This window comes from Schistocerca cancellata, chromosome 2 (assembly GCF_023864275.1).
Source record: "Schistocerca cancellata isolate TAMUIC-IGC-003103 chromosome 2, iqSchCanc2.1, whole genome shotgun sequence".
NCBI classification, from domain to species: domain Eukaryota; kingdom Metazoa; phylum Arthropoda; class Insecta; order Orthoptera; family Acrididae; genus Schistocerca; species Schistocerca cancellata.
The window spans coordinates 893,431,892-893,458,072 of record NC_064627.1 but is presented as its reverse complement, the minus strand read 5'-3'; positions in this window follow the sequence as shown (position 1 = coordinate 893,458,072).

Genomic DNA, 26,181 nt, shown 5'->3' with positions numbered 1-26,181 from the left:
TCAATGTACAGATTTAATGACAGGGAGGTTAAGTTTACAAGCCTGTCTCATTCTCAACTACTACTTATACTTCTTGCTCGGCAACTCTTACAAAGACAGTTCGGTTACTGTGCAAGTTACAGAGAAATTTTCTTTTCCTGAATTTTATAGTTGCAACTTTCAGAATTTTCGGAAATTAAACAAAATAATGTGTGTTTACAGTCTGTAATCAATGGCAAGTAACTAACAGGTTATCTCTTGCGAACAATGGAATCGTGTAATCAGCCTGCTGGGATCTGTGTGTTGCTGACCTGACAGGTGACGCCTCGTACCATCTACTGACTGAATTACCAAGCGATCAGAATTCAGTAATCTCTAACAGCACAACGGAAGAGAAATAGTTCCACCACAAGAAGTGGGACCTTCTTGATTTGCCGTTGTCAAAGCCAACATAATCTTCAGCGAAATTAACGAAGGATGTGGAATTAGTTTGAAAGACTCTATAATTGTTTTCACTGCAAGTCTTTTGTAGGTTCAAATGGCTCTGAGCACTATGGGACTTAACATCTATGGTCATCAGTCCCCTAGAACTTAGAACTACTTAAACCTAACTAACTTAAGGACATCACACAACACCCAGTCATCACGAGGCAGAGAAAATCCCTGACCCCGCTGGGAATCGAACCCGGGAACCCGGGCGTGGGAAGCGAGAACGCTACCGCACGACCACGAGCTGCGGACCTTTTTTAGGCATCGAGGGAACGTGAATCACGAGAGCAAATAAGGCACTATGCATCTGCTGTTACAAACCAATGTCCCACAACCTAAACTGATTAAGTTTAGCGGCACATTTGCCTGCAAAGAGCACATCGAGAAGTGAGAAACTAAAATATGCCATCCTGCCCAGGTCTTCAGTTTGCTTTTCCGGGTAATTCTTTAAACTGATATGTTCGTTATTCTACCTATGTTAAGAAAATAATACTATGAGGCATCAAAAGTCATGGGATACATCCTAAAATCGTGTCGAACCTCCATGTGCCAGATGTAGTGCAGCATTTTGATGTGGCATGGACTCAACCAACCGTTGGGAGTCCGCTGAAAAATTGAGGCATGATACCTCTATAGCCATCCATAGCTGCGAAAGTGTTGGCGGTGCATGATTTTGTACATTAACTAGCTTCTCGATTATGCCCCATAAATGTTCGATGGGATTCATTTCGGGCGATCTGAGTGTGCAAATCATTCGCTCGACTTGTCCAGAATGATCTTCAGTCGGTTCGCGAGTGGCCTGGTGACATGTCACATCGTCATCCATAAAAATTCCATTGTTGTTTGGGAGCATGAATTCCATGATTGGCTGCAGATGGTCTCTGAGTAGCGGAACATGACCATTCCCAGTGAGTTGCCGGTTCAGCATTCCATGTAAGCATACCCAACACCATTAAGGAGCCACCACCAGCTTGTACAATGCCTTGTTGACAACTTGGGTCCATGGCTTCGTGGAATGTGCACCACACTCGAACCCTGAAACCAGCTCTTAACAAGTGCAATCGTGACTCATCTGACCAGACCATGCTTTTCCGGTCGTCTAGAGCCCAACCGATATGATCACGATCGCTGGAGAGACCCTGCAAGGGATGTCGCCCTGTTAGCAAAGACACTCGGGTCGTTCGTCTGCTACCATAGTAACGGACACGATCGTTGTACGTCCCACGTTGATTTTGGCGGTGATTTCATGCAGTGTTACTTGTCAGCCCCGATTACTCTATGCAAACGCCTCTGCTCCTGTTCTTTAAGTGACTGCCGTTGGCCACTGGGTTGTCCGTGGTGAGAGGTAATGGCTGAAATCTGGTATTCTCGGCGCACTCTTGACACAGTGGATCGCGGAATATTGAACTCCCTGACGATTTTCGAATGAAATGTCCCATGCATCTAGCTCCAACTACCATTCCGCTTTCAGAGCCTCTTAATTGCAGTCGTGTGGCCATAATCACGTGGGAAACACTTTGATGTCAATCACCTGACTACAGTGACAGCTCCGCCAATGCATTGCCCTTTTATGCCTTGTGTACGCGACCCTACTGCCATCCGTATATGTGCATATCGGTATCGCAAAACTTTTGTCACCTCATTGTAATTCTAATAAAGATTTTATTACTGGTAAAATAAAAACCAGGCGAATACCAAGGTGGATTCAGAAACGGTCGATCATGCGTAGAACAAATCCTTAACTTGAAAAACTCTATGAAATATTTGCATAGTACTTCAAACAAAAGTTATCTCATCACGTTTGTCAACTTTAAAAAAGCATATGACAGTGTAGACTGAGAATCCCTTTTTGAAGTATTAGCAGAATTCTGACTAGATCAAGAGACAACATACATCATAAAAGAAACACTCACGGAGACCAAATCCAAAGTAAAACTTACGGGAGAATTGAGCACAGAATTTGAAATAGACACAGGAGTACGACAAGGGGATGTACTGTCCCCAGTGCTCTTCAGTTGTGCTCTTGAAAAAGTTGTTGGAGAATGGAGAAAAGCAGGTGCACCAGCACACAGACTGGGACCAAAACGTAAGGGCATAGAATTAGACTGTTTAGCATTTGCTGATGACATGGCACTGATCGCACAAGACATTACCGACGCACAGAAACAGCTAGAATTATTACAAGAGCAGGCAGCAAAAATAGGATTACAAATTTCATTTGAAAAAAACAAAATTTATGACTGACATCAAAGATGCACCTTCTGATCTCAAAATTGGTAATAACTACATCTCTCGAGTAAAAGAATTTAAATATTTAGGTGAATGGATTGCAGAAAATTGTAATGAAAAGAAATCTGTCAGATCAAGAGCCCAGAAAATGAAGACGGCATTTCAGTTGACAAAAAGCGTTTACAACAAAAAGAGTCTCTCGTGGAAATGCAAAATACGACACTACATAACAGTAATTAAACCCTTAGCTCTCTACGCATCTGAGACACTAAACCTTCAACACAGAACACTAAAAGAGGAGTTAGAAGTGAAAGAACGTAAAATAAGGAGGAAAATCCTAGGACCAAGAACTAAAGATGGTGTGCATTATCCAAAACCCAACGCAGAAATATATAAAAATATGTCCAAAATAACAGAAACAATGCGCATCAGAAGAAACCATTTCATGCGGCATCTAGAAAGAATGGACTCAAACAAGTTAACGCACAAAATCCATACTTTTTTAAAGAACAAAACTACAAGACCGAACTGGTACGAACAGACGGAAAAAGACCTGAGAGAATTAGGGTCTCCAAATGTACAGTCGTGGACAAAACGAGCGAGACCCCTCGCCTTTTCGTTATGCTAATCCGCACAGCTTTAAAGTCTGCTGCACAGTGTATCAGGCAAGGAGACGAAGTGCTACCAACATACTATGCACAGGCGTGAAATTGACGAACTATACAAACTTTGTCAGACTGTTTTCAATCATATGTAAGACTATACGAGCGTTGGAACTTAAATAGTGGCAACTATTTATTCACAACCGATACAAAAGAGTTATATGTTTGCACCTGTTACTGTCCTTCAAACTACTAACCAGCGTTGTGTAGAACCCGTTCCCATAACTCGCTAATAACAGTATTTTGTTATTTCGATAAACATCCCGAATGATTGTCACATAAGCGGTGACATAAAGGTAGAAAAGTCATGTTTTAGAGTACAGAAAGCTCTATGCAACAGAAACTGCAGATCATTTTGCCATTTTCATTGCGAAATTGCCGGCTTATTCACGTCTGGGGTAATAATAGAGGGCTGTTTTCCTGGGTTGTCTGCTAGCGAAGTGAAAAGTGTTTGCTACTGCAAGGGAGGAGGGAGGTCTGGTTTGTTTTCGGTTCTAATCTCGATGGAGGCAGATAGACTATCAGTAAAGCAATTTTAAGAAATTCTCACGCCCCCAATACGTTTTATTGCTACATTTATTCTGTACTGGCGCCCTGAGGATGTCAATATGAAACTCTTGTAGAATTTCATACTTGTTACTCCCTTTCTTTTTCCGCTTCTGTCAATAACTGAACTGACTTACGTGTGGCACTGAATGATTTTTAACTGAATTTCGTTATCCATTTGCTAAATTTGCACACTTTCATGGTAGGTCAGCAACGTTAATCCGCTATGACTGGTCTGAAAGTTGACACAAACCGTTTCGCGGCCGAATGCGCATATTATTTTGCTAATTCGTAACGATCTGGGGTACTTTGTCTTACTAGTACAGTTGTGTTATCTCGATAAGCTGAAATTCATTTTTATTAGTACAGTTCATATTAATTAGCGTTTCTTCTTTCATTTATATCTCACATTTACGTGTTGTGTTTAACACACTAATCAGCATTAATATAGCCTTACACATGATTGAAACCAGTCTGACAAAGTTCGGATACTTTGCGAATTTCATGCCTGTGCATAGTATGTTGGTAGCACTTCGTCGCCTTGCCTGTTATGCTGTGTAACAGACTTTAAAGCTGTGCGGATCAGCATAACGAAAAGGCGAGGGGTCTCGCCCGTTTTGTCCACGACTGTACATGACAGAAATGAAATCAGAAAAATCACAAACACACGGGCTTTTGAGGAAGAAGAGAGAAAAACTAACCGACATAATTGGTCTACGCAACGAAAGCTAGCCCATTCGTTACTTATGAAGGAATACTGGGCGAAAAGGAAGGCCAACAAATGTTGATTACGCGTTGTCCTTAGTGATCCATCCGCGAAGAAGAAGAAGAAGAAAGGATGAAATGGAAGATCAGTTCTTCGATATTTTACATCAGCCCCACGAAATTTGAAATTTCCATTAACAAGTCGACGAGAGCTGATACGCCACTTAGCGCATCACGAGGGAAATCAGTCCCGCGTGGCGCTCTCTATTAACACGCGTCGCTCGTCTAACACCTGCTAGGTGCTCAGCCGCACCCCATCCCGCATCCCTGTCAACGATGCGGCTTCCGGCCAGGTAAGTGACGAGGGATGGCGACGCGATGGATGTGAACACCAGTCCACAGAGAGAGAGAGAAAGAGAGAGAGAAGTGTGGCGGGGCGTGAAGGAACGGAGGAACACTAGAGAGCGAGAGGCGGGGGGAGGGGGCGAAGGTGTGTGTGCAATCGATGCGGCACGCCGCAGGCTTCGGCTCACTAATTCATAGGCGCGGAAGAGCGCGGCGGCGACATAACGCCGGCTGGTAAGCCGCGTGCAACTTGCATGGCCGCGTGACGGCGCCGCGCCGCCTCGCTCCCCTCTTCCGACGCGACGGCCGGAAAAGTAAGTAAATGGCCGCGCCGAAACCGCAGCCTGTCGCGCCGCGGACGACCAACAAGGGGCGCTGATGAAACTTACACGACGCGACGCGTGTCACCGCCCCAGTCCACGCCCAGCACCGGGTTCGTCGACTGCGTGCATGGCCCCGGGCGACCGGCCCTGGTGCCAGGGGAGAGACACCTTCTCCACTGCCGGTCTGCAAGTCGCAACTCTGCCCCCTCCTGATTGGGCTGCGCTCTGAACAGACAACGGCCATTGTTTATTCAATAACCTCGAAAGACTGAAGGAGCAGATAAGAACGTTCATCTTTTTCAGCGACCAAAGCCAAACTTTATCGTTACAAAAGATGAAAGAATTTCTGTTAATACTTCAAAAATCAACCTGTATCGGCCTACAGTTACAATGATATATACCGGGTGACCAAAAAGTCAGTATAAATTTGAAAACTTAATAAACCACGGAATAATGTAGATAGAGAGGTAAAAATTGGTACACATGCTTGGAATGACATTGGATTTTATTAGAACAAAAAAAAAAAACACCCTATATTGCTAGACCCGTGAAACATCTCTTGCCCGCGTCGTTTGGTGACGATCGTGTGCTCATCCGTCACTCTCGACATGCTTGGCCTCCCAGGTCCCCAGACCTCAGTCCGTACGATTATTGGCTTTGGGGTTACCTGAAGTCGCAAGTGTATCGTGATCGACCAGCATCTCTAGCGATGCCGAAAGACAACATCCGACGCCAATGCCTCACCATAACTCCGGACATGCTTTACAGTGCTGTTCACAACATTGTTCCTCGACTACGGCTGTTGTTGGAGAATTATGGTGGACATATTGAGCATTTCCTGTAAAGAACATCATCTTTGCTTTGTTTTACTTTGTTATGCTAATTATTGCTATTCCGATCAGATGAAGCGCCATCTGTCGGACATTTTTTTAACGTTTGTATTGTTTTGGTTCTTATAAAACCCTATGTCATTCCAAGTATGTGTGTCAATTTGTACCTCTCTATCTACATTATTCCGTGATTCATTCAGTTTTCAAATTTATACTGTCTTTTTGATCACCCGGTACATATACACTACTAACCATTAAAATTGCTACACCAAGAAGAAATACATATGATAAACGGGTATTCATTGGACAAATATATTATACTAGAACTGACATGTGATTACATTTACACGCAATATGGGTGCATAGATCCTGAGAAATCAGTACAAAGAGCAACCACCTCTGGCCGCAATAACGGCCTTGATACGCCTGGGCATTGAGTCAAACAGAGCTTGGATGGCGTGTACAGGTACAGCTGCCCATGCAGCTTCAACACGATGCCACAGTTCATCAAGAGTAGTGACTGGCGTATTGTGACGAGCCAGTTGCTCGGCCACCATTGACCAGACGTTTTCCATTGGTGACAGATCTGGAGAATGTGCTGGTCAGGGCAGCAGTCGAATATTTTCTGTATCCAGAAAGGCCCGCACAGGACCTGCAACACATGGTCGTGCACTATCCTGCTGAAATGTAGGGTTTCGCAGGGATCGAATGAACGGTACAGGCATGGGTCGTAACACACCTGAAATGTAACGTCCACTGTTAAAAGTGCCGTCAGTGCGAACAAGACGTGACCAAGACGTGTAACCAATGGCACCCCATACCATCGCGCCGGGTGATACGCCAGTATGCCGATGAGGAATACACACTTCCAATGTGCGTTCACCGTGATGTCGCCAAAGACGGATGGGACCATCGTCATGGTGTAAATAGAACCTGGATTCATCCGAAAAAATGACGTTTTGCCATTCGTGCACCCAGGTTCGTCGTTGAGTACACCATCGCAGGCGCTCCTGTCTGTGATGCAGCGTCAAGGGTAACCGCAGCCATGGTCTCCGAGCTGACAGTCCGTGCTGCTGGAAACGTCGTCGAACTGTTCGTGTAGATGGTGTTTGTCTTGCAAACGTCCCCATCTGTTGACTCAGGGATCGAGACGTGGCTGCATGATGCGTTACAGCCATGCGGGTAAGATGCCTGTCATCTCGACTGCTAGTGATACGAGGCCGTTGGGATCCAGCACGGCGTTCCGTAACACCCTCCTGAACCTACCAATTCCATATTCTGCTAACAGTCATTGGATCTCGACGAACACCAGCAGCACTGTCGCGATACTATAAACCGCAATCGCGATAGGCTACAATCCGACCTTTATCAAAGTCGGAAACGTGATGGTACGCATTTCTCCTCCTTACACGAGGCATCACAACAACGTTTGACCAGGCATCGCCGGTCAACTGCTGTTTGTGTATGAGAAATCGGTTGGAAACTTTCCTCGTAACAGCACGTTGTAGGTCTCGTCACCAGCGCCAACCTTGTGTGAATGCTCTGAAAAGCTAATCATTTGCATATCACAGCATCTTCTTCCTGTCGGTTAAATTTCGCGTCTGTAGCACATCATCTTCGTGGTGTAGTAATTTTAATGGCCAGTAGTGTAGTAACGTTTTGTTTTGCATGTTGGAATTCCCGTTGCTATGGATTTATTTATCGAGTATAATTACTTATTTGTAGTTCTGTGTTGTTATTTGAGTTTAGACATTGTCATTTGGAGACAGTGAGTGCAGCCGTAGACACTAGAAAATGATTGTCAAGTAGAAAAATCGGAACATATCCGACGTATTCTGTTGCTTGAGATCAATACAGGGGTGACACCAGGGGAAGCAGCCAGAAATAATTGTGCCGTGTATGGGGATAATGCCGCCTGCCCGGTTAGCCGTGCGGTCTAACGCAAGGCTTTTCGGACTGGGAAGGAGCGCCTGGTCCCCGGCACGAATCCGCCCGGCGTACATGTGTCGAGGTCTGGTGAGGTGGCCAGTCTGTGGATAGTTTTTAGGCGGTTTTCCATCTGCCTCGGCGAATGCGGTCTGTTTCCCATTATTCCACCTCTGCTACACTATGTCGGCGATTGCTGTGGAAATAAGTTCTCCACGTACGCGTACACCACAATTACTCTACCACGCAAACATAGCGGTTACACTTGTCTTGTGTGAGACGTTCCCTGGGTGCGGGGGAGGCGGAGGGGGGTTACCGGGGCCCGAACCGCACAATAACCCTGAAAGAGTGGTTCGGTATGGAGCGGCGGAGGGGTGAAGTGGACTGCGGTAGTCGTCGTGGGGTTGTGGACCACTGCGGCTGCGGTGGGGACGGAGCCTCTCCGTCGTTTCTAGGCCCTCGGTTAACATACAATACAATGTGGATAATGCCAATTGGAACACTGGACAGAGCACGGCTTGAAAATGGTTTCCATGTTTTAAGGAGGATCGCTTTGACGCTAGTGACTCACCATGTTCAGAAAGAGCTTCGAGGTTTGACGAAGATCGTTCAACGCATTAATACACAACGATCCGCTTCTGTGTACCAGATAACTGGTAAATGAGATGAACTGCGATCGTTCCACCGTCGTGAGATATTTGCATGCATTGGGGAAGACTCAAATATCAGGTGTATGGGTTCCGTATGCTCTAAGGCAAAACGACAAAAATCAGTGCGTGGCCATATGTGCATCTCTACTTGCTCGTTAGCAGTTAGCTCGTGAACAACTCCGACCATTCCTTTCCTATATCGTTACTGGTGACGAGACATGGTGTCTTTATGCTAACATAAGGAAAAGAAAGGAATGGTTGAACCCAAACAAAGTAGCAACTTCGCATAGAAAGACCTCCGCGCATCCGCAAAAGATAATGTTATGCCTCTGATGGAACAGCGACGCTCTGGTATACTGCGAATTGCTAACCCGAGGTGTAACCCTAACTGCTGACATTTTTTTGTCAACAACTGAGACGTCTTGCAGACGCAGTCCAAGAACAACGACCAGCCAGACGGCGTGAAGTGATGCTTCTCCACGATAACGCAGTCTGCTGGACTGATGAAAAACGCTTTACAGGAGTTGGGCTGGGAATTCATTCCGAACCCACCTTATTCACGTAACTTTGCGCCCACAGATTTATACTGTTTACGTTCTCTATCGATCAACCTTCAAGGAACGTCCTTTGCGGATGACATGGTTCGACGAGCTCTTCGCCTCAAAACCACGTGATTCCTATAGTCGTGGAATCGAAAAGATACCTCTGTGTTGCCAGACTGTTGTAAATGGTGAAGGAGAATATATTATTTACGACTAAGGTCTCAGATATGTGTATCTATCTATTAAATTTATGGAAAAAACGGACCAGCTTATGCACCATGCCAATATTACTACGAAGGCACTTCAAAAACTAAGTCTGGAACCTGATTGTTGGTAGGTAATCAGAGAGTACACAGGATGAGGTTATGATTGTGGATGGGGCCGTAAACAGTTACTGTGAGCTGCACAATCAAACACACAACTTTATCTTTATAAGAACCAGTCGTTTACACGTTACTTTAAAAGATCACAACTAAACAATACGGCTGAAGGCCTAGTTAAAGAACTTGAGATGCTTTCTGGGCTGACGGCCCAAAACCACACAAAAAAAGAATAACAACTCAATGCCTGGCTTAGAAATCAAGAGCAATTAAAAATAGAAGGTAAAACCTTTTTCCTTTAAAAAAACATGCAACTGAAAACAATTAGCGGCTGAAGGCCTACACTACACGTCTGAAGGTCAACTATAATTAAAACACATTAATAAATAATTTTTCCAACCAAGAAATTTCTTTTTAAACTTACAACAGAATGGCCAAAAGCCTAATTAAAGAAATATTTACTTATTCCTCGGCTGAAGGCCACAAACAAATTTGGAACAACAGTGGAAGGCCTGAACGAGAAGTCAGAGAAACAATTTAAAATAATCCCCTTCCTTCTTACAAAAAATTTTCCTTTAAAGAATACACACGGCTGAAGGCCTTAATAAAAGGGGTCACGTAAATCCTCAGCTGAAGGCCACACGTAACACATCGAACAACTAACAGTTTAGGGGCTGGATTGCAAACAATTTCAGATAGAAGCAATTTTAAGGGAATTTTTTTTTCTTATCTAAATTCAATCTTCAAAATGTTAATTTAACTTGGCTGAAGCCCTTTTTGTAAAATTTAAATAGAATTGAATTAATACACGGCCGAAGGCCTCGCACAATATTTCAAACTAAAATGAAAATCACAATCTAAAACAAACAGAACAAGTAGTACTCAGAAGTGTTCCAAGGATCAGCCTGAGAAGGTAGCTCAAACGTAAGGAGAGGTGAGACAGGTAGCCAAGAGTTGACGTTAAATAATCGGATGGCAACCCAAACTAGGGATGGCCCAAGGACCGACCAACAATTTAACCAATCCCCTTCCGTTCGACCAACGGCACAACAATGGAAAATATCGGCTGAGGACGAGGATGCGAACAGCACTACGTCTTCAGAATGTGGCGTTTAAGAACAGCCAAGGGAACAATAACCACTATAAGCAAATATGAACCAAACAACTTAAAAGGCTGTCGAACTACACGCCGTGCCAGACAGCATCAACATAACGACCACAGGGCAGAAAATACCGCTGGTGCACTTCACTGAAAAGTAACCGTCAATTTAATAATTCATCACAATATAGGAAGAGGGCTGCAAGATTTCGCCGACCCCAACACATCATTTGTTGGTGCCAGCTCGAACGGCCCAGGGAGCAACAAAAAATGGTTCAAATGGCTCTGAGCACTATGGGACTTAACATCTATGGTCATCAGTCCCCTAGAACTTAGAACTACTTAAACCTAACTAACCTAAGAACAGCACACAACACCCAGTCATCACGAGGCAGAGAAAATCCCTGACCCCACCGGGAATCGAACCCGGGAACCCGGGCGTGGGAAGCGAGAACGCTACCGCACGACCACGAGCTGCGGACCAGGGAGCAACAACCCGCAAATGAACAAAGAGATGTCACAATAGTTGAGACTTCATAATAGATTAACTGATCACTTAACTTCAGCGTCCAGGTTCAGTGGGCCACGAACTTTGTCGCTCTCGCAGGTAGCGCCTCACGATGCGACAGCAGTCCCAGCCTGGCCTTGCGCTGCAGAAAGTTCCTCGCTGCTCCGTCCCAAAAGACTGACTGCTTGCGGCACGCAGACAGCATTAAAATAGCTGCTCATTCAAAACTACACAAGCTACACATGGTTCCACGAAACACTTCCACAAACAACTCAAACAATACTAAAACCAGTGACTGTGGAACAACAAGGACGAATCACAAGTCGACACACAAGGAGAACCCAGAAGCGGTCGGTGACCAAATACACACCGTTCGATGAGACGACTAACCGAATGACCAACCAAGGTCGTCCCCACTGAAGTCATGTGTGTCGGCAACGGTTGGGCGAGTCATGGCTGTCTGGACCTCACTACTGCTCTGTCCTGACTGAACTCCTGACTCATGACGACCCGGAAAAAATAGTGGTTGCTCCAAGGATAGCATGACAGTGCATTTATCGATAAGTGCTGCTGCTACCACTCACAGGCAGGCAAGCCAGCAACTTACGAGGTGCATTCAAGTTCTAAGGCCTCCGATTTTTTTTCTCCGTACTGGAAAGAGATAGAAACATGCGCATTGTTTTAAAATGAGGCCGCGTTCATTGACAATACGTCCCAGAGATGGCAGCACCGTACGGCAGATGGAATTTTACCGCCAGCGGCGAGAATGAGAACTGTTTTAAATACTTAAAATGGTGACGTTTTCCTTACTTGAACAGCGTGCAATCATTCATTTTCTGAATTTGCGTGGTGTGAAACCAATTGAAATTCATCGACAGTTGAAGGAGACATGTGGTGATGGAGTTATGGATGTGTCGAAAGTGCGATCGTGGGTGCGACAGTTTAATGAAGGCAGAACATCGTGTGACAACAAACCGAAACAACCTCGGGCTCGCACAAGCTGGTCTGACGACACGATCGAGAAAGTGAGAGAATTGTTTTTTGGGGGATCGCCGAATGACTGTTGAACAGATCGCCTCCAGAGTTGGCATTTCTGTGGGTTCTGTGCACACAATCCTGCATGACGACCTGAAAATGCGAAAAGTGTCATCCAGGTGGGTGCCACGAATGCTGACGGACGACCACATGACTGCCCGTGTGGCATGTTGCCAAGCAATGTTGACGCGCAACGACAGCACGAATGGGACTTTCTTTTCGTCGGTTGTGACAATGGATGAGACGTGGATGCCATTTTTCAATCTAGAAACAAAGCGCCAGTCAGCTCAATGGAAGCACACAGATTCACCGCCACCAAAAAAATATCGGGTAACCGCCAATGCTGAAAAAATGATGGTGTCCATGTTCTGGGACAGCGAGGGCGGAATCCTTACCCATTGCGTTCCAAAGGGCACTACGGTAACAGGTGCATCCTACGAAAATGTTTTGAAGAACAAATTGCTTCCTGCACTGCAACAAAAACGTCCGGGAAGGGCTGCGCGTGTGCTGTTTCACCAGGGCAAATATCTATGAGGTACGTTACGTATGTAGGTTGTGGACAGTTGGGAATGTGGGTCTCACGGGAAGCGTACAAGGGCTAAGTCCTTGCAGTGGTGCTATTCATCTGTGTCCTCGGTGGCTCATATAGATGCCGGCACGATATCTCAGCGTGTTCGGTCAGAGGGTTAGCTACTCTCTGTAATAAAAACTGAGTGAACGGATCAACGAAGAATCTAAATGGGTGTCATCGGACGTCCGCACCGAACAAATTCCACGAACAATATAGAACAAAATGAGATGAGCAAAAAAAAGAAGATGGATAGAGCGTCTGCCATGTAAGCAGGAGATCATGTGTTCGAGTCCCGGTCGGCGCACACATTTTCAGCTGTCCCCATCGAGGTATATCAACAACACCTGTCGGCAGCTGAGGGTTTCACTTAATTATTACTACGAGATGTTTTCTGCGTGACCGTAACTGCACCACTAATTGGACTAAGCAGTATCAGTGTAGACTTATGTTTTTTATCCAGACTGGCGAAAATAAGAATTAATGGCTTGCTCTGCTACATAAGCTTTGAGGAACTAGCCGACATAAAACCATTCTATTCCTAATAGCTTTAATTATTAGTTTCCACATTAAGTAAATACCGAAGTAATGTTATTCGGTACATCGTCCTCAGTTATCAATAGAAATATGTGCAGCTATGCTATATATATATATATATATATATATATATATATATATATATATATACATATATGGGCCAAATATCTCAAGAAATAAGCGTCAAACGAAAAAACTAGAAAGAACGAAACTTGTCTAGGTTGAAGGTGGAAACCAGATGGCGCTATGGTTGACCGGCTAGATGGCTCTGCCTATAGGTCAAACGGATATCAACTGCGTTTTTTAAAATAGGAACCCCCATTTTTATTACATATTCGTGTAGTACGTAAAGAAATATGAATGTTTTAGTGGGACCACTTTTTTCGCTTTGTGATAGATGGCGCTGTAATAGTCACAAATCTGTGGCTCACAATTTTGGACGAACGGTTGGTAACAGGTAGGTTTTTTAAATTAAAATACAGAACGTAGGTACGTTTGAACATTTTATTTCGGTTGTCCAAGGTGATACATGTACCTTTGTGGACTTATCGTTTCTGAGAACGTATGCTCTTACAGCGTGATTGCCTGTAAATAGCACATTAATGCAATAAACGCTCAAAATTATGTCCGTCAACCTCAATGCATTTGGCAATACGTGTAACGACATTCCTCTCAACAGTGAGTAGTTCGCCTTCCGTAATGTTCGCACATGCATTGACAATGCGGTGACGCATGTTGTCGGGCGTTGTCGATGGATCACGATAGCAAATATCCTTCAACTTTCCCCGCAGAAAGAAATCCGGGAACGTCAGATCAGGTGAACGCGCGGACCATGGTATGGTGGTACGACGACCAATTTACCTGTCATGAAATATGCTATTCAATACCGCTTCAACCGCACGCGAGATATGTGCCGAACATCAATCATGTTGGAAGTACATCGCCATTCTGTCATGCAATGAAACAGCTTGTAGTAACATCGGTAGAACATTACGTAGGAAATCAGCATACATTGCACCATTTAGATTGCCATCGATAAAATGGGGACCATAATGCCGCACCATACATTAACGCGCCAAGGTCGGTGATGTTCCACTTGTCGCAGCCATCGTGGATTTTCCGTTGCCAAGTAGTGCATATTATGCCGGTTTACGTTACCGCTGTTGGTGAATGACGCTTCGTCGCTAAATAGAATGCATGCAAAAAATCTGTAATCGTCCCGTAATTTCTCTTGTGCCCAGTGGCAGAACTGTACACGATGTTCAAAGTCGTCGCCATGCGATTCCTGGTACATAGAAATATGGTACGGGTGCAATCGATGTAGATGTACCATCTAAACACCGACGTTTTTGAGATTCCCGATTCTCGCGCAATTTGTCTGCTACTGATGAGCGGATTAGCCGCGACAGCAGCTAAAACACCTACTTGGGCATCATCATTTGTTTCAGGTTGTGGTTGACTTTTCACATGTGGCTGAACACTTCCTGTTTCCTTAAATAACGTAACTATCCGGCGAATGGTCCGGACACTTGGATGATGTCGTCCAGGATACCGACCAGCATACATAGCACACGCCCGTTGGGCATCTTGATCGCAATAGCCATACATCAACACGATATCGACCTTTTCCGCAATTGGTAAACGGTCCATTTTAACACGGGTAATTTATCACGAAGCAAATACCGTCCGCACTGGGGGAATTTTACGTGATACCACGTACTTATACGTTTGTGACAAATACAGCGCCATCTATCACAAAGCGAAGAAAGTGGTCCCACTAAAACATTCATATTTCTTTATGTACTACACGAATATGTAATAAAAAATGGGGGGTTCCCATTTAAAAGAACGCCGATGATATCCGTTTGTCCTATGGCAGCGCCATGTAGCGGGCCAACCATGGCGCCATCTGGTTTCCCCCTTCAAGTTAGACGAGTTTCGTTCTTTGTAGTTTTTTCGTTTGATTCTTATTTCGTGAGATATTTGGCCCGGTCACTATCAATGGACCACCCTGTATAAACCTCTACGTACGTTAAAATTCACACTTAGCTTCTACCTTCATTCATAATCTTGTGAAATCTGATGAATGTTTTTGAAACACATTGCCTAATAGACTGTCTTTTACTTTCTATCTTTTCCTTTTTAGATGTGAATAGCGACCAGAGCCATCTTCGCACTGGTTGTACCAAGTGTGTTACGTTCGGACAATTTTTCTGGCGTAGTGGTGATAAAAATTGTTTTTATGTTCGAATACATAAATTTCGCTTCTGTTCCCATATCAGCACGATTCAGAAATCATCGCCCATGCGAAACTCAGCTTCACCTTTCCTCGCACCGTGTGCTGCGAACTATGGATGAAGGCCAACAGACACGTTCCACATACCTATTTTTTCGGAAAGCGTTCGACATAGTGCCGCACTGCAGACTTATCGTATCCCTAAGCATACGGAATAGAGTGCCTGAAAGACTTCTGAAGTACTAGAACTGAGTCCGTTGTCCTGGGCGGTGAGTGTTCATGAGGCAAGAGTACCGTCGGGAGTGTCCCAGGTAAGTGTGACAGGACCCCTCTTGTTCACTATGAACAAAGACGAATCGGCGGATGATGTGAGGATAGTAAGAAAGGCAATAGGCCAACTGCGGCTTTAATGGGAGAATTCTGGGAATAATTAGCTCATCTACAAAGAGACTGCTTTTAGATCAATGGTACGACCCATTCTTGAATACTCCTCTAGTGTTCCGGATTCCCGCAAGGTCGCATTACAGGAAGACATCGAAGTAGTTCAGATGCGTGCTGCTAGATTTATTACCAGCGGGATCCATCAACACGAGAGTAGTAAGGAGATGCTTCGTGAACTCACAGGAAGCCCTGGAGTGAATACGATTTCCTGTACGCGAAACACTAATGAGAATATTTAGAGTACCGGCATTTGCACCTGACTACAGAACACTTCTATTGCCGCCAATGTACGTTTCGCGTAAGGACCACGGGGACAAGATGAGAGGAACTAGGATTCGTACGGAAGCATATACACAGTCTCTCCATTTGTGAGTGGTACAAAAAAAGGAATGTGTAGTAGTGGTAGAAAGTATACTCCGCCATGCACAATTTGGTGGCTTGTGCAGCGCGTATGTAGCTGTAGATGTGACTGCGCAAAAAGTAACACGGCAAAATACTCCAGCCAATGTCTTGATACGCTGATTTACGAGATATTACATGTATGAAAAAACATCACACTAAACACTGCAATGCAAAATATTCATGTCATAAATGAGCAAGGTAATTTTAAAACTGACTAGCTAGCTGAGTGCCACTTTGATTATAAAGAAGCCTCATTCAAAAGATTTTAAGTAATAATTTCGTGAATTCATTTAAGGAATTGATACCTGTAATTAAATTGATAGCAGATAGGTAATGGCGAGATGATATAAAATTAATTCTCGCTCTGTCACGCAATCAAGATATCACATAAGGTACTCCGCTGAAGGTGGCGAGGTCTGTCACAGGCAGCACCGCGACCGATGTTTCTCCACGAGAGTCCCCGCGAGGCTGTGAACCAGAGATCCTTTTCTCTCCGCTTCCTCTCTAAGTACTTTACCTGAGAGCCTCAGATACTCTATTCGACCAGTGGTCATAGACTGTGCTCAGCTCGTTAGTCATTTTGTTACAGTACTACAGTCAAAGAGATTAAAAAAAAGAAAGTAGTTGTCACTACGTTACAAGCTTGAAGCCGACGTACGCCATCTCAAGTAGCACAAAACTTAGGCTCACCGCGGTGATACTTCCCCGTGAGGTCACTAGGAGGTGCTCATGCCCAGTTTCTACCGTTTTGGGTGCTTTGCAGGAGCGTAGCTACAGCCGTATCAGCCGTATCAATGATACGGGGCCCCCGAGCTACAGGGGCCCCGACATTAGTTAGCAAAAATTCTTAAAATATTTTCCACAATCTCACTCAAGGTGAATGCTCAGGTCTTAGGTCGTACCCTAAAAGCTTAATTAACCGGGCGTCCAAATGCTGGCCACACAGAACGTCTCAGATTTACCGTGGCGCAGGTCAGCAGACAACAACTATTACCATAGTTCTCCTTTTTAGTTAAATGAGAACAATCTATACGTGTTTGTTTCAATCTATGCACGCCATGCACGACGTTCAAACGTTGTAAATCTAGTGATTATTTGTTTGTTAATAAGTTTAATTGCGAAAGAAAGAGAGATAACCCCAGTGGAGCTACGAAAAGAAGAAATAAACAGTAGAAGGAGGAAGTTATAAAGAAATTGCCCAAAATTTATTCATTTTTAAGCAATCAGATTCTGTGGATGATTTACTTTGCAATGGTAAGTAGTAAAAACTTAGCTATCTCCACAGAAAAAAAAATACTTATTGTTTGTAACTTAGTTCACATTGTGTAACGTAGGGCTCACAAGTATTATTACACGTCGTCGCGGATATACACTACTAGCCATTAAAATTGCTACACCAAGAAGAAATAGAGATGTTAACGGGTATTCATTGGACAAATATATTATACTAGAACTGACATGTGACTTCATTTTCAAGCAATATGGGTGCATAGATCCTGAGAAATCAGTACCCAGAGCAACCACCTCTGGCCGCAATAACGGCCTTGATACGCCTGGCCATTGCGTCAAACAGAGCTTGGATGGCGTGTACAGGTACAGCTGCCCATGCAGCTTCAACACAATGCCACAGTTGATGAAGAGTAGTGACTGGCGTATTGTAACGAGCCAGTTGTTCGGCCACCATTGACCAGACGTTTTTAATTGGTGAGAGATCTGGAGAATTTGCTGGCCACGGCAGCAGTCGAACATTTTCTGTATCCAGAAAGGCCCGTACAGGACCTGCAACATGCGGTCGTCCATTATCCTGCTGAAATGTAGGGTTTTGCAGGGATCAAATGAACGGTAGAGCCACAGGTCGTAACACATCTGAAATGTAACGTCCAATGTGCCGTCAATGCAAACAAGAGGTGACCGAGGCGTGTAACCAATGGCACCCTATACCATCACACCGGGTGATGCACCAGTGTGGCGATGACGAATACACGCTTCAAATGTGGCTTCACCGCGATGTCACCAAACACGAATGCGACCATCATGATGGTGTAAACAGATGCTGGATTCATCCAAAAAAACGACATTTTGCCATTCGTGCACCCAGGTTCGTCGTTGAGTACACCATCGCAAGCGCTCCTGTCTGTGATGCGGCGTCAAGGGTAACCGCAGCCATAGTCTCCGAGCTGATAGTCCATGCAGCTGCAAACGTTGTCGAACTGTTCATGCAGATGGTTGTTGTCTTGCGAACGTCCCCATCTGTTGACGCAGGGATCGAGACGTGGCTGCACGATCCGTTACAGCCATGCGGATAAGATGCCTGTCATCTCGACTGTTAGTGATACGAGGCCGTTGAGATCCAGCACGGCGTTCCGTATTACCCTCCTGAACCCACCGATTCCATATTCTGCTAACAGTCATTGCATCTCGACCAACGCGAGCAGCAATGTCGCGATACGACGAACCGCAATCGCGATAGGCTACATTCCGACCTTTATCAAAGTCGGCAACGTGATGGTTCGCATTGCTCCTCCTTAGACGAGGGATCACAACAACGTTTCACCAGGCAACGCCGATCAAAAGCTGTTTGTGTATGAGAAATCTGTTGGAAACTTTCCTAATTTCAGCTCGTTGTAGGTGTCGCCACCGTCGCCAACCTTGTGTGAATGCTCTGAAAAGCTAATCATTTGCATATCACATCATATTCTTCCTGTAGGTTAAATTTCGCGGCTGTAGCACGTCATCTTCGTGGTGTAGCAATTTTAGTGGCCAGTAGTGTATACAACATACATAATTTTATTTTAATTATGTTAACAAAGCGTAGGGATACGTTAAGGTTGCGCATGCGCTCGAGAACAGCGGTGTGTGAAAAGTTGCACCTAGGTCTATCGTCCAGTCAAACAAATTGCACTAGGAAGATACAGGAGAGCAGCGCGTTCGCTAGTTTCCATAGTTTTATATACACAAGCCTCCCCACATTAGGTGTATGTACAAGGATGTTTAATTTTACGCGCTTCGTGCAGAGTGTATTAATTAAATATTTTTATTGTACACAATTAATAAGATGGTGATACATTAAATTTGTTTATATCAGGAAGAGATCTCGTCCAGCCAACACATCTGGTGTCGAAAGGGTGATGAAAAATAAAAGCAGTCAATATAGATTTTTTAAAGTACACATTTAATAAAATAAAATTTTAATCATTATAGTACATCATTACTGTTTAACCTCGTTAGTACGAAATCGCTCAAGATGAACTCACGATTAATGTGAAAAAAATTTGGTCCATGCAGGAATACAGTAGTTCTAATAGCAAATTTTTATCGGTTAACACGAATTTCGCTTAAGGTGAATTACGAACTTTATTTTCAATGTCAAACGTAATAAAATTTCATTTTAACACAAACTTCGAATGTTGCAGTAATTTTATTCAGAAATGAGTGCAAGAAATGTAAGTACAGAGCTAAGTACCCCTTTTTGAGTAGTATCTGACACATTGTAGGTCGGGAGCCGCGATTATCGGCCTGTAGCGTACATTTAACCGAAGATTATAAAAGTAGGTTTTACAGATATTTGAGCCTTGTCATGCGTAATGAAAAAAAAAGTAAGAGCTGATTCTTCCAACAGCAAACAAATAGTTCCCTGTGAGAACTGGCCCGATGGAAAATTCGATATGAGTAAGGACGATAGTCGACCTTTTCGAGTAAGATCGATGAATTTATGGATTATAGGTTATACGAAAACGTCTGAATCAGCGATATAAATCCCAGGACGATATGTTCGATGTGTTGACCTTCCTGATTACGTATCCCCCAAGACCATTAATTTCGTCTCAGAGCTACTACAAATATTTGTTTCTAATATTGATGCGTCTTGGAAAACATCATAGGTCAATATGCTTCCATAGTATTTATTACAAAATTCATTTGCCACGATTGGAGAGTACGAAAAAGTAGCTCACGAAAGAAGAGAAAGGCACATTTTATATCGAAAAAGAACAGGAACACTACAGTTTATGTATATAATAAACACTTTGTAAAAGTGTAACGTGAACGAACAGAAATGTATCTCGACATACACCAAACTCACAGAGGATTACAAACGGGAAGAGCACAAATACAGAGACGTCAGTCACTGCACATTGCAGTTTCGCAGCTGTTGCAAACTGTGGAATGTTCTTTTTTTTTTTTCAGACAGATCGCTAACACTCTTTCGTAACACACAAGTCTATCACTGCTACGTTCACAGGTGCCTGCGCAGCAGCGAATTCTATTTTACATTACGTTTTAAACTAAGTGCGCTATTTTCAATCTCAGGTGCGGACTTGGTCCACTCGGTTCCAAAAAAATCTTCCATGGGAGGTGCCGAATCGCCGTTTCGTCGTGTTAGGACCCAAATTAAGTCCTGTACTCCACTATTTTATATGCATTTTGACACTCCCTTTATGTTCTGAAGGAAACTCGCCCGTGATGCTTAGAACTTTTCGTGCCGCTTTGAAACGTCAACCAATCTGTGCAGTGGTCATTTCTGCTGCGCTGCAGTATCAGTTATGCTGTGTACGTTTTATTGTTGTTATTAACGCTTTGTTGAGCACAGCTGAATTTCTAATATTGCTAGATAGGTGAGGAATGTTTTCCTGGCACATTATCTATTACTTTTTCAAAGCATCAACGGCACGTAACAGGATCGTATAAATTTAATAAGAACCGTATTTTAAAAGTGTCATATTCTTAGGTAGATAAATGTACCACACACGAGTATCAATGACTTATGTGTGTGTGTGTGTGTGTGTGTTTGTTTCGCTTGCACTGAATAAGATGACACAAATTTGGCCTGTTTATTTCACTCCTTCCACCGCACCGTTGTTCATCCGCCCTCTGCACCTCACAGCCCCCACACCGCAGCGATCTTAAGACTGAACAACCTACAAAATGTAGCCTGTTTTCATGTTGCACGTCATCAAGAAGGCCCTTGAAACAATTTGGGTTCGCCAAGCCTGGTTTAAAGATTAATTTTAAAAAATTAAACATTTGTTTAATTAACATTTTTTACCCTACAGTTTTGAATAATTTCCAAAAATTCTCGACATTAATTTCACTTCATTTTATTTTTAGATTCATCTGAAACACCTTGTCCGCCAGAGGTTCGGGAAATTAGATACTTCACTGCAAAGTGAAATCAAAAGTAAAATTACTTTATGGTGAGATGTATTGATTGTGTTATTAATGTCATAATTACTTTAGCTTCATGCAATTTACCTTTAAGAGGGCATAATTCTGAATCTGGAAATTTCATGTCAATTTTACGTTTACTATTGAATTATGATCCTAATTGAAAAAGAACTTCTTTTAAAGCCAAAAAGTGAAATAAATTATTTAAACCCCACGATTCAAAATGAGATTGTTAATTTCCTTGCTTCCTCAGTTAGAGAAAATATTGTTTTGGAAGTTAAATAAGTTCCATTTCTGGCGATTATTTTGGAAGTCCTATCAAAAATTGACCAACTTTCTGTAGTTTTTCGGTACGTCTCGACAGCAGAAAATGATGATCGTGTGCCTAAGGAAATAAAAATCTGCGAGACCTTTTTGGGATTTATATCACTAGCTGCTCGTAGGGCAGAAGGGCTTAAAATTAAAATTTTTAATACTATAAAAGAATATAGAATTTGTCCAAATGTAGAGGGCAGGGTTACGGAGAAGCAAATGTTATATCGAGCGTGTATGGAAGTTTGCTCTGAGCATTCATTCTTTAACTTCGCTATCTGATCAGAAGTATTTTGTCATCTCTGTGTAACGCGGAATTGACCACCAGATCTGGCTTGGCTTTGAGCACTATGAGACTCAACTTCTGAGGTCATCAGTCGCCTAGAACTTAGAACTAATTAAACCTAACTAACCTAAGGACGTCACACACATCCATGCCCGAGGCAGGATTCGTACCTGCGACCGTAGCGGTCGCTCGGTTCGAGACTGTAGCGCCCAGAACCGCATGGCCACTCCGGCCGGCCACCAGATCTAGCGTGAGACAGACCCGCCAATGTAAAAGGAGGCAGGGAGAATAGAAAGAGTAACAGCAGAATCGGTCGGTCAACAGAGCTCAGTGACTTCCGTGAACTAGTCATTGGGTGTCACCTGAGTAACAAATCCATCAAGGACATTCCTAATACCGCCTAAGTCTACTGTTGGTGACGCGATTGTGAAGCGGCAACACCTAGGAACAACCAACCACCGGTAAACCAAGACCAGACAGACCTTATATGCTGACGGACCGTCTAGCACTGCAGAGGGTGGTTTTCAATAATTTCATTAAATTAGAGGAAGCAATCACTTGTTAATTCCAAAATGCTACCGCCTGTCCAGTTGGCACAATGAATGTGTGTCGGGAGTTAGAAGGAATGAGGTACAATGGCCTCAGAAGCCACAAATTTTTGAAGTCAGTGCTAAGCGACGCTTGAAGTGGTGTAAACACCGACGCCAGTGGACAATGAAATGACTGGAACGAGTAGCTTGGAATGCGCTACACCCTGTGGCAATTCAGAGGAAGGGTTTGGGTTTGGCGAATGCTTGAAGAACGTTGCTGCAGTCCTGTGCTAAATGAGGAAGGTTATGAACATATATTGCAGCACTATGTACTGCGTACAGTAGAGGGCCTGTTCGGAGACGATGACTGTATCACCATCGCAACGTATCCTGCAATAAAGCAGTACCTACAAAGCAATGATCTGTAGGCTACCATTCCTCCACAGATATTCAGACAGCGTGTCCCAAACAGGGTTAAAACAGTCGCAAAGGCAAAGGGCGTATAGACTCCATACTGATGTCCAGTAAACTGTGTCTGTCTACTTTTGATCAGAGAATGTATATCACCCATGTAAGAACTGCCTCACTAGCACATGGCACACACTGAGCAGTCGGTTCATTATTTGTTGCGTTCCTTGCTACCTGTTACCGACATGAACCAGTAGGCTGAAGGTTCGTGGTGGTGGAATTTGTAAAGTTCTACACTTGAACTGGTAGTAAGCAAGACCCAGTATTACGCAGGCATCTGAGGTTGTCAATCCTATGGTTATCAGATGGTAATGATGTTCTGCGCGATACATTTTCAAGTGGATTAGTAGGTGTTCCATCGATATGAGATTGTTTTTTGTGGCTAATCTCGTACCGCGCGCCACGGAATTTGAATCCGCGCCAGACGTCATGGACGTCGAAGACGCATAGAGGTCTCTGCACCATCGCCGTAAGCTGTGGCGGCGCGCGCCTCTTGGCCCGCTTTTAGTGTGAGGGCGCCACAGTTGAACACGTGATCCCAGCAGCTAATACCAGCGCCTCCGATAGCATACTTAAGTGCTGGCCTCTCGCTGAGCCAGCGCATCTCCGGCGGTAATACGGAAGGATACCGCCCTTCTATTATGCCATTCCAGCACTAATCGAAGCGTTAGGGTTTCAGGTGCCAGCCAGGCAGCCAGCCAGCCAGCCAGCCAACCAAGCAGCACCGGTCCAGCCGAGCAGCAGCAGCAGCAGCAGTCCCGGCCAGCAGCAGCAGTCCCGGCCAGCGGCAGCGGTCCAGCCAGCAGCAGCGGTCCAGCCAGCAGCAGCCCTCCAGCAGCAGCAGCAGCGGCCCTGGCCCCGGCCCCGTCCGTGGCAGCAGCTGCGGCGTTCCTGCCAGCCGTCGCCAGCGCCAGCAGCGTGAGACTCTGGTCTTCGTCCATCCCCTGCTTTTGCCTCTCCTTTTCGTCCTGTGCTTTTCTCGTTCATCCCTGCCGTCATGTCAGCCCACCACCACTGCCACTACTACCACCACTGCCATTGTCTACACTTCGCCCTCCGCCGCCACCACCACCATTACATGGTATGCCCAGTCACCCCCCCCCCCCCTCTTTCCATCCCTCCTTTTCTCACTCTCCCTTCGCCCTAACTCTTTGTCGCCCCCTCTCCAGCTTCTTGCTCCCACTCCTTTCCCTCTGATCCTTTCCCCCCACTCCCCCAGCCTGTCACTGCAGCTCCAGCTAGGGTGGTGGCCCATCGGGCCACTGCCCATGCCCACCTCTCCCCATCGCCTTCGCCATCACCGCCACCACCGTCGCTGTCGCCGTCGCCTTCACCGTCACCGTCACCATCTTCGGCGCCAACTACTGCGTCCACGCCGGGACCTGCCACTTCCCGCCACCTCCCGATAGCTCCCGTCCCTCATGTCACCACCCACCCTTCTGCAGCTGTTAAACGACCTAGTGGCATCACCACCTCTTCCGCTTCCAAAAAGGCCCCGTCCTCCTCCCCCCCCCCCCCAGCTTGCCATGGATGTCTCTCCACCTGGCCCTGCTCCCTCTGCATCCGCCTCCTCCTCCTCCTCCTCCTCCTCCGCCTCCTCCCCCCCTCATTATACAAATACCTCCTCTCCCATCCTGATCCTTCCCTTCTCGAGGCCCAGAACCTCTCCCTCCTCCTCTGCCAACACTTCCCTGGTGCCCCCATCTCACTCCTCACTCCCAGATGGGATTCAGTTCTCATCTCCTCCCCCAGCCCCACCCTCCATACTGACATCCTCTCCCACCTCCCCATCACCCGGTTTGGCCCGAACACTTCCCTCACCCCTACTATTCCTCCATATCCTACCTGCCAACCCCAACCCCCGCATCGCCCACCAACCCTCACCACCGTGATCACTCGGCTTAGTCTGACGATCACGGAGGAGGAGCTGTTGGCGGAGCTCAAGGCCCATCCCCCACTGGAAGTGCAGGCGGTCCGCCGCATTTTCAACTCGACTGGCCCCACCCACCTTATGTGGGTTTTCACTGAGGACGCCCCCTCCATAGACCGTCTCCTGAAGGAGAGCACCCTCCTCTTCAACCAGTGCTATAAAGTCGACCTCTCCCGTTCCCCTCCTCAATCCCTGCACTGCCAGAGGTGTCTGCGTTATAACACGCACCCAACAGCCGAGTGCCACGAGGCCCCCACCCGCCCACATTGTAGGCAAGCACACTTCCTCTGGCAGTGCCCTAACCTTCAGTCCCCTCCCTCCTGCAATACCTGAAATCTCCCCCATCCCATCTACTCCCAAAAGTGTAAAGCCCGACCCACTCCGACCACTCCTGAACTCACCATCCCTGTCCGTCCTCTGGACGCCCCCACCCCTCCTGGCAATTCCCTTCGTCCCCCCCCCCCACCGCTGAGGACATATCAGGTTCCCCACCATTGTCCTTCAAAACGTCCACCCTTTCCAGCGCCCTCGCACCCTCCAACAGGTCTCCCTCGCCGCCCGTTCCGTCTTCCACCTAAAAATGTATGCCACCTACTCCCACAACCAGGCCCATTTCACCTTCTCCCGTCTCGACACCCTCGTCTAAAACCCTGTCATGGCGCGACAGCGCCGTATCCTGTTCAACAACGTCCATTCCCTTCCCGCCTACAAGAACCTCTTCATGCACACCCTTGCCACCCACTGCGTGGATGCCTTCCTCCTCAATGAAACCTTCCTCCAAACCCACCACACCATCCCCACTTCGCCTTACCTTCTCCAATACTCCCATAATCCCCTCCTGATTGTGTGTGGCGGAGTTGCCATTGGCCACCACCGCCAGATCCCGGTTCGGCTCCAACCTCTCCTTCCCGACCCCACCGAACACCTAATCCTTAGTCTATTCTTCACCTGCGCCACCATCTATGTCCGCCCTAATGCCCCTATTCCTTTCGATTTCCTCTCCCACATTGATCGTACCTTCTCCTCCTACGTGATCGCCGCCGACCTCAACATCCATAGTCGCTCCGCCACCCAGTTACAGCGGTGGCATCGGTTCCTCTCCACCCTTCAAGGCGACCTC